This window comes from Ursus arctos, unplaced genomic scaffold (assembly GCF_023065955.2).
Source record: "Ursus arctos isolate Adak ecotype North America unplaced genomic scaffold, UrsArc2.0 scaffold_5, whole genome shotgun sequence".
NCBI classification, from domain to species: domain Eukaryota; kingdom Metazoa; phylum Chordata; class Mammalia; order Carnivora; family Ursidae; genus Ursus; species Ursus arctos.
This window is the reverse complement of record NW_026623067.1, coordinates 83516683-83526629: the sequence shown is the minus strand read 5'-3', so window position 1 is coordinate 83526629 and position 9947 is coordinate 83516683. Positions and strand designations below refer to the sequence as shown.

The 9947-nt window shown below is 35.0% G+C and overlaps 1 non-coding gene across 1 annotated transcript; it reads left to right on the top strand.

Annotated features, from left to right (window-relative positions):
* Window positions 1-7017: 7017 nt before the first annotated feature.
* Window positions 7018-7124, top strand: LOC113255397 (U6 spliceosomal RNA). Its single transcript, XR_003316276.1, has one exon. It is a non-coding gene; the product is annotated as a U6 spliceosomal RNA (small nuclear RNA).
* Window positions 7125-9947: the final 2823 nt, after the last annotated feature.

Genomic DNA, 9947 nt, shown 5'->3' with positions numbered 1-9947 from the left:
CCACATTGCTGATAAATATCAAAGAAGATCTAAGTAAATGGAGAGATAGCTCATGTTCATTAATTGGAAGACTTAAAATTATCAAGATGTAAATTCTCAAATTGATCTACAGATTGAACACAATCCCAGAGAAAATCCTATAAGCCTACTTTTAATCTGCAAACTGATTCTAAACTTTACATGAAAAAGCAAGAAATCAAAGAATTGTTAAAACTATTTTGAAAAATGAAAACAAAGTTAGAAGACTCACACTACCAGATTTTAAGATTTTCTATAAAGCTAGAGTAATCATATAACATGGTGTTAGTAAAATTATAGTCACATATCAATAGAACAGAATGAAATGTACAGAAATAGACCCATATACATATAAGGAAATTGTTTTGACAAAGTCGGCACTATTATTCAATAGAGAAATACCTTGAAACAATTATACGTCCTTGTGAAAGGAAAATAATGGAAATTTGAAAGTGAAACCTGAAATTGAAAACTTCTATCTAGAAGAAAACAGGAGAAAATCTCTGATGTTGAAATAGAAAATCATTTTTTTTAAATAAAACATATTTAAACCTCTGCTTTTTGCAAAACAGCATTTTAAAAGAAAAAGCAAGCTGTAGTCTCAGAGAGAAATATTTGCAAAACACATTTAACAAGGTACTGGTAACCAGAATATACAAAGAAATCTGAAAAATTACTAATAAGGAAAGAAATAGCATAATAAAAATGGTAAAATATATGAAAAAATAATTCACTACAGAAGAGACTTGGATGAAAATAAGCACTTGTAAAGACGCTCACTATCATCAGTCATTAGGCAAATGCAAATTAAAACCACAGTGAGATACCACCACATATCTAATCAAATGCAAAAAAAAGAAAAAAAAAGAACGAAACAAGTAATGAAATACCTGACAAAAATAAGTACTGGCTAGTAGGGAAAGTAAACAGAACTCTAAATAAATCATATATTACATGTAAAAGAAATTAAGATATAGGTGTATACAAATGCCTGGAAACAAATGTTATGGTCCTTTATTCATAATCATAATGGACAAATCATTCTATATCCATACAACACTCAGCATAAAAAAGAAATGTGCTATTATTCATACTATGGTATCAGTGAGTCCCAAAAGGAGTATCCAAAGTCAACTTAGGAACAGAATCAAAAGGATTCATGTTTTATGACTCCATTTGTAAGACATTTTAGGAAACACCAAACTATGGGGACAAAAACGACATCAACATTTACTAGAGGCCAAAGTAGTGGTTATGGTGGGTTGTTTGATTACAAATGGATGATAGAAACACTCTATATTCTTTGGGATGATAGAAATAGTATATATCATTCTTGTGGTGGTGGTTATAGGATTATGTAAGTTGGTTGAAATGCATACACCTGCATACCTAAAAGACGTAAGGTTTGTTTTTTGCCATTATACCTCAATAAACCTGAAAAATTACATAATTGCCTTAACACAATAATAATAAATTATTGCTCCTATTCCTACATATTATCTGGACGTACTGTTTGAGCCTGCTGAATTAGGTTGATATTGGCTGGACTATCTAATATGTCTGAGGTCAGCATGGTGGAGCAGGCAGGGCTGACTGGTCCAATGAACTTGTTTAGGATGGCTCTTCATGTATTTTCTCTCTGCAGAAGTATGTCTCACATGACATTCTCAGAGTTTCCAGAGAGTGGAAATGTCTTGAATACCTCGAGGTTAGAGTTGGACCTGGTACACCATCAGTCCTGGCCCACAAGTAAACTTTAAGTTTGAGTACAAATTCAAGAGGTAGTGATACCCTCTTGCCTCTATCAGAAACCGAATAGCTTTTACAGTCTATCACAATAAGTGATGAATAGGTCATCAGCCTAAGTTCCATCACTTAAACTTTTAATGTTTTCTCTAATTTTCTTCATATAAGAATAATTAAAAAACCCCACAATCTTGACAGGGTATAATTAAATGTTACATAATAAACCCTAGGACATGGGTTATCTAGTAAATTTAGTGTGAATCAATATCAAACTTGTGCAATTTAGTCCAAATTAAAACCTTTTACATGCATTTCTACGGAATTCAAGACAAATAAGACTTTTGTACAAAATGAATTAGTTTATGGATAAATTGGTTTAGTAGAGATCTTTTAAAGGGAAGAAGAGCAAAAAATCAAACAATATAATAACTGAATTTTTTTAATGTATCTTTTGAAGATTTTAATTATTTACTTGAGAGAGAGAGGGTGCACATGTACACAAGATGGGGGGGGAGTGTGGGCATGCACAGGAGCAGGGGAGGGGCAGAGGAAGAAGCAGAATCCCCTCTGAGCAGGGAGCCTGATGGGGGCTCCATCCCAGCACCCTGGGATCATGACCTGAGCCAAAAGCAGACACTTAAGTGACTGAGCCACCCAGGTGCTCCAATAATTGAATTTTAATAAAAGTAAACTCTTTTGTGAAAGACAGTGAACCCAGAGTATAAAGAGTAGCATTTATATTAAGTAAAAAAAAAAAAAATTATGAAAAGTCATTTTATAGTCTGCCATATATAATTTGGGTGACTGTGTAAAATTCCTAAAATAATTACTTTTTAATTAAATAACATGTATGAGACAGAATAAAATCACATGCATCTATAGTACTTACCACAGGTAACACATATCCTAAATAATTTACATATATTATGTAATTTTAATCTTTATAATATTGCTTGTGGTATTTATAATTCCTGTTTCACATACAAGAAAATGGAGGCTCGGAGAAGTTAAGAATACTTTAAGGTAACAACTGCTATGAAATAGAGTCAGGATTTGACCTCAAGCAATCTGCGGCAGATTAAAAACCTATTTTAGCTAAGTCTGAGACAAAGGTTTATTTGGAATTATTGTCTAAGGTAGCAAAATTTTGTGGTGTTGGGAGATGGGGCGCTAAGGCAATGTGAAGCCAAATAGGAGGAAAGCCAGTAGAGTGCGTTATTGGGTTTGCTACCTGTATAGGCGGCTGGTGTTGATAAGGCAGGACCTTCAGATCTGCCTTCCCCTGGGACAGAGAAGACATTTTATGCACTCTCTCCCTGTCCTCATTGATCAAGGATGGTTCCAAGGGTGTTAATGTTCCCTGAAGTTGGGGTGGCTCACAAATGAGTCCCAGTAGTTTCCCACAGACCTCATAAATTGCAGAGGTACAAGAAATAAGCCCTAGAGAAGACAAAGTAAGATTGCATTTAAGCGAAACTAAAGTCTTTGCTCACTTAGTTGACTTTATAAGGGTTGAAGTAGACAGTAGGGCCTAGAAGTGGGGCATAGGCAGAAACAAGTGTCTATATTGTCTTTAAATTTAGAATATAAAAAGATGATCTAAATTGATAGCTATCCTGCCAATATATTTCCATAAGATTCATTTTAAAAAAAAGCCATGATAAAAAATATGTATTGAATGCATAAATCATATTGATTATTAAATGTAAGTAAAGGTACATAGTTATTTTCTCACAGTCTTTTCTGAATCTCTTATTCAATATGCAAATGATTAGGAGCTAAAATTAATCATGAAATATATTACCTTCCTTATGAGAACTATAAATCAAAGGGAAGTGACTCTTATCAGAAAGAAATGAAAAAAAGCATGTATTACCTCCAGGCTAAGTGGTTCCACTCCAGAAATATAGTAGGCCATATCTTATCTCCAGTTAGAGATAAGTATTTTAATATCCAAAGGCTTATTGTTGTTTATTAGTTTCCAAAATGCAAATTGATAAAGGTCATCATTAAATAAAAGAAAATTGACTGCTTCCTCTTCTATATAGAAGGAAGACCTTTAGTGGACAGGTATAGAGACTATTGAGACATACATTCAGGGTAACTCCCTCACTTAGTATACAGAGATGTATTTGATGTAGTAGAAATATACTCTATCAAAGAAAAGAAGCCAGACTTCATGTCCTTTAGTTTGTACTAAGACGTTCTGAGGGACAGACCTGAATAGACCTTAGCAATAGTTACGGTTTACAATCTTCTTTAATAAGTCAAGGTGGTTCCACAGTAGATTAGAAGTGCCTTCAACCACAAGGGACATAAAAATTTCCCTGGGTGCAAACAGTCTGCTTTAGAGAAAGCAGGATTCTTTTAACTGTAGTTTAGTTTACTTTCAAGCCAATCTAGTGAATCTTAGGAGAATGAGAATACAATATCATGCTTTTTTCCTACTTAAAATGAGTCTATAGAAGGTTTGTATCCATGCTTCAAAAATGCTATCTTTCTGCTTGATTAATATTGCCTGGAAAATACCTGAATGAAGAAATTGAAAAATATCAAAAAGATAGTCAAACTATTCAGGAAAAACACTTTTGTTTTAAAAAGGACAACTAACAATACATGAGGATGGCTTCATTAAATACATCAATAACAAGCTAAAGGCCCCAGCTGTGGTCCTTGTACTGCACGCCAAAAGGCATTCAGAGGTAACATATGACATTATGTTTTTAATATTAGTGTAATCTGGACTTAGTACTAGCTACATTGATTTGGGATAGCATTCAACATACATTCCACATACATTTTTCTTCCCCCCAATTATCTTTCTATCTTGTTCTTTCAAAAAGGATATATTCCAGGCGAATATTAGTTTCTAACAATAAAATATTCTTTGCATTTTTTTCAAATTTCACATTGAGAAACTTACTACAAAAGAAAAAAAAAGAAGAGGAAGGCCTAAGAAGTTTGCTGTTTTGTCTTCAATTAAGCTTCAGTTAGAAACATTGCTCCAAGTGTATGTCATTAACAATAAATGGAATGGATAATAAGGCCCTGTTGTGTAATGAGGCTCCTGCTTAGGGTTTATTAGCTTTTCAATAGTTTTGTTTTCTATTTAGATGCAATTTTGAAATTTTCTGCTTTAAATAGCACAACTTTAGCAATACGTAGTGAGTTTAAATTTTTAAATGCAAAGTACCTATTTTTACATAATAAAAGAACTCATGGAAATGCCATAATTTCATGACTGCTTAAAAAGTTTAAAAAGATATAATATTTTTAAACATTTTAATGGAAATTTTTATCCTTTAAAAAGTAGAGAGAATAGTATAATATACCCTTATGTAGTTATCATCCAGGATCAAAAATGACCAATTTATGGTCAATCTTTTTAAATTGATACTCCGCCAACTTCTATATTATATTGAAACAGAACCCATACATTATATTATCCATAAATATTATAGTATAATTTAAATGTCATCTCTTTCAAGCCTTTTTAAAATTCTAACAGAATTCATAGAATTTTTCAAAAGTTTAGGAGATATACATAAATTTGTATTTATATATACACAAATATACGTATATAAGAGCATATACATAATTTAATGAATAGGAGAGGGCCCAAGATGGCGACTCAGAAAGACCATGAACTCACCTTTTCCACAAACACACCGAATGGACGCCTACATGTAGAGCAATTCCTACTGAAGTAGAACTGAGGACTTACTGAATAGCATCTGCACCCCAAAGGGTAGAGAAACCACATGGGAACAGCAAGAGATGAAGACAGGATAACCCTAGGAACACCAGCTCCAGACAGAGTGAACTGCAGTGGGGAGAAATAGTAGTGAGGGAGGAGGAGCAGATTTGTCTGCCGCGGGGTATTAAAAAAAAAAAACTAGCAGCAGCTTTAAAAGAGCAATTAGAATTTAAAGAAACCAGCCCTTGAGTGTCTGCAGGAGTCCTTCAGAATGCTCTCCATTGTCAGAGGGGCTGATGAGCCCCATTGTTTATGTTCCCCCAGGACACCTAGGATAATTTCTGGTATATAGTAAAAGATTAAAATATTTTAAATACAATAATTTCAAAATCATAAACAAGAGTGTCATTTAATATATTACTAATATAACATACCAAACTACCTACATGATAAAAGAAATAAAGAGGAAAGAAGAAAATAAAGAAAAGAAATAAAACATTTGGTTGATTATCCAACAACATTCACAAATATAAGTTACTCTGACAAAGAAGAGGAGAGATAACACTCATATTACAACTTCAGCTCAAGATGGCAGATTAAACCCACATGACAAGACTTTCTTCTTCATTCTAACACACAAATACCACATTAAATGTATTGGACGTGGACATACAATTTGAGGTTTAGGCACCTATTTTCGGAATGAACTTAAGGCAGTCAGACCTGTTCTTGATGAAGCACTATAATAGATTTTGTTTGTTTACATGTCAGAGAGCCTGAGGAGAGAGAAACCCTGACATAAGCTGTCCCATCAAAAATAGGAACAAAATTTTGCCCCTCCTGGCATAGACACAGACTGGGCACAGCCAAAAGTAAGTTATCAGTCCCAGATCTTGACTGGAAAAAAAGAAAAGAAAAACATTTTTTTTAAAGTGATAAGGATATTAGAAAACCAGGCATTATGCACATAGAAGTACTGTGTCCCAAATAAAATTAACCCGTTAAACTCAAACTGAGAAACTAATATAAAACTGGTCTTTAACCAGTCCACATGACGGCGGCTAAAACAAACTCAAAATATTCTATAAGGACAACTGCTTAACCTAAGACACAGGTATAACAGATTTTCAAAAAAGGAAACGCCTATTGATTTGACATCCACCGGCAAAAATCTACAAAACACATGAGAATCCACTAATATGAGACAACACGAACAAGAGAATAGCTAAAAATTTAAAGATGATGAATTTATGACTGAAACTCCTAAAGAAAAAGAAATAGAATCTATAAAATAACAAGGGAACTTTAAAGGAAATGCCAAGAATAAAATGTAAACTTGGAAAATGTGGTCTTTAAAGAAAACACTAGATAGACTAGAAGGATGACCAGGTTAATTGGAAGATAAAGTTACAAAAAATAAATTAGAACATAACATGGAGGAAAAACAGTGGGTGATAATTTAGACATTCAAAAAATTAGTTTTACGGAGACTTGAGACCATCAATTCCACCCTGGTGGAGTAACTGGGCCACTTACAATAAATAATGAGAAAATAGGTGCTCACTTCGGCAGCATATATACTAAAATTGGAATGATATAGAGAAGATTAGCATGGCTCCTGTGCAAAGATGACAAGCAAACTCGTGAGGCATTCGGTATTTAAAAGAGAGAGAGACAGAGAATAGGACAAAATATATGAAACATGTGTTTCCAAACACTTAGGATTTCCCAAAAGGAAAATAGGCAGTGAAGGACTGTGATTCCTAAGAGAAGGAAGATAACCGAGTCTTAAAATCAGTCCAGCTTGATGAGGGAACGGAAGGCAAGCTGGACAAAGCAGAAGTTTTGTCCTCCCCCCCTCCATGGGATGTATGTGACATTCCTCAGGCACTTCTGGCTGCCCTAAAGGACAAAGAAACATTCCTTACTACCTACAGCCCATTGACAAGTCCTTGAAACAGGCATGGTGACATTCCTCTAGGAACTCAGCTGCCTTGATGTTAATATTTTGCTAAGGGCAAAAGGCAGTCCTAGCCTGACCCCCTCCCCTCCACCAAGATCCTGTAAGTCTACTTTAACGTATAAAAATTCCTTTGGAAATTCCTTTATCTCTAACCCCCCAAGATATGTATTGGCAATCATCCCCCAAGCATATGGCCCACCAATATACATCTGAAGGGTCTCATGACTCAGGTTTTATTAGACAGTAATAAATGACCTTTTCCCAACAACAGCTAGCCCCCTCAAGGTCCTGGAAACCTTGCTTCCAAAATTCTTTAGAGACTTACGCTATCCCTAACCCCCTCCCAACTTGAGGGAATATAATGGGCCATTCCTCACAACCCCGGGGCAGCAGCTCTTTCTGCCCACAGGTCCTGTCCCCGTGCTTTAATAAACCACCATTTTGCACCAAAGATGCCTCAAGAATTCTTTCTTGGTCTTCGGCTCCGGACCCCACCCCACTGAACCTCACCTGTACCTCATCACAGCTTTCTTCAGGAGGTGTCTACCATATTGTAATGCAGGAGTGCTACTGGAAACAGACAATAGTAGCCTGTCTGTGTTCAGTCAGATACACACATAAAGGGGGCTGGAATCTGAGGGGCAAAGTATGAGATAGGAGCTAGCTAAACACAAGAGTTCCATAAATTTTCATAAAGCTTTCTTTGAATCTGTTGTTAAACATAAAGCACGGGCTGGTTAGAATCAAACTCCTAGGAGCTAGGTAGAGAACCAGTACTGGGCTGGGTGGGTAGAGAGTGGTACTGAATAATTCCTAAATGATCACATGTTGGGATAAGAGATGTTTAAATCCTGATCATCCAGAGTGCAAAAAAAAATAAATACCTGGGGCAGTCAAGAGAGATCTCTAAAGGTTTACAAATTAATTTGCAAATAAACTGCTGGTCAAAACAAACTTCAACAGTCTTTAAATGATAAAAAAGAACTCAAATATAAAACTTACAATGTCCAATACCCACCCCCAAAAGTATTAAATACACAAAGAAGTAGGAAGATGTAACTCATAACCCAGAGAATAATCAGTCAATAAAAACTGATGCAGATGACAGAAATGATGGAAGAATAACACAAGATATTAAAACAGCTATAAACATGCTCAAGGACCTAAAGAAAAACACAAACATGATGAGGGAAATAGGAAATATATAAAGGAAATATATAAAGGAATCAAATAAAACTTGTAGAAATAGGAAATATATAAAGGAAATATATAAAGGAAATATATAAAGGAATCAAATAAAACTTGTAGAAATAAAACCCAAAATATCTGACATAAAAACTTGACTGGTGAGGGGTTCTGATTACCTACATCTGCATAGAAAATCACCCAAACTTAGTGGCTTAAAATTACCCCAAATATTTTCTTATCTCCTAGTTTCTGTGCATCAAGAATTTAGGAAGGGCTTGATTCATGGTTCTGGTCGAGATAACTCATGAGGTCATCCCCAGAGAGTGGCTGGTGATGAAATAGTAGCAGGTAGGGTAGAGGTATACAAAAGCAGCTGAGGAACAGCTGACATCTCATTCTTTTCATGTAATCCTAGGGTCTCTCCAAGTAGCTTCTCTGTCTGAGGTGTCCTTACAACATGGGAGCCTTCACAATGACATCATCTCACATGAAAATATAGTCACATCACCTGTCCTAAGACTCTTAAATCTTTTCTCATTACAGAATCAGTTTGAGGTTTGAGGTCTCCATAGCTAAGTCATGTTCTAGTTCAGATGAATACCCTCAGATGCAATTCCTTGGATATAATTTCTTGAATATCATTCCTCTCAATGTGAAGACCTGTGAACTAAAGGGACAAGATATGTGCATTCTACCACCACCTCCAACAAAAAATAGTGAGGAGACAAGAATAGGAAAACCATCATATATTCTCCATATATACACAGAAGGAGAAAAGGACACATAGGAGACACTTGCCACAGCAATTATGAAATCCAGCTGGAAATATGTGCCAGTTTCCTCATATGTTATCCTCCATGAATCTTGGTTCTGCATTTTTGGCTGTTTGTTTTGCCCTCTGAATTACTACTTTCCATAGTGTTTGCAACCATGTTGCTTTCTTCCTACAGTAATTTGAAGATCCAAGGGCTTCTTTTCGCTTTTCACTTTTTCTGATACTATCAATCAAGTTGGTCTAATCATTTTTAACACTTTGTGGATTTCTTATGTTTTGATTTACAGTCCATTCTATTAGAGAGTGGCACATGTACAAGTATATTCAAATATGCTTATCTCTACTTTGTGTTCTCTGAAAGTCTGCTGTAGGACAACCCACACTTAGAGTCTTAAAAGTACCTGTTGTGTAACACATGGGATCGATAAATCATTTTTTAGATCCTTTGTCTATTTGAGAAGTGTTTGTAAAACACTATTTTAAATCTTCATGAGGATTTGGTAAAGGATCTTACAGGCACAAATTGGACTTAAAGATTTCCCCTAAAGCATTTGTTAATG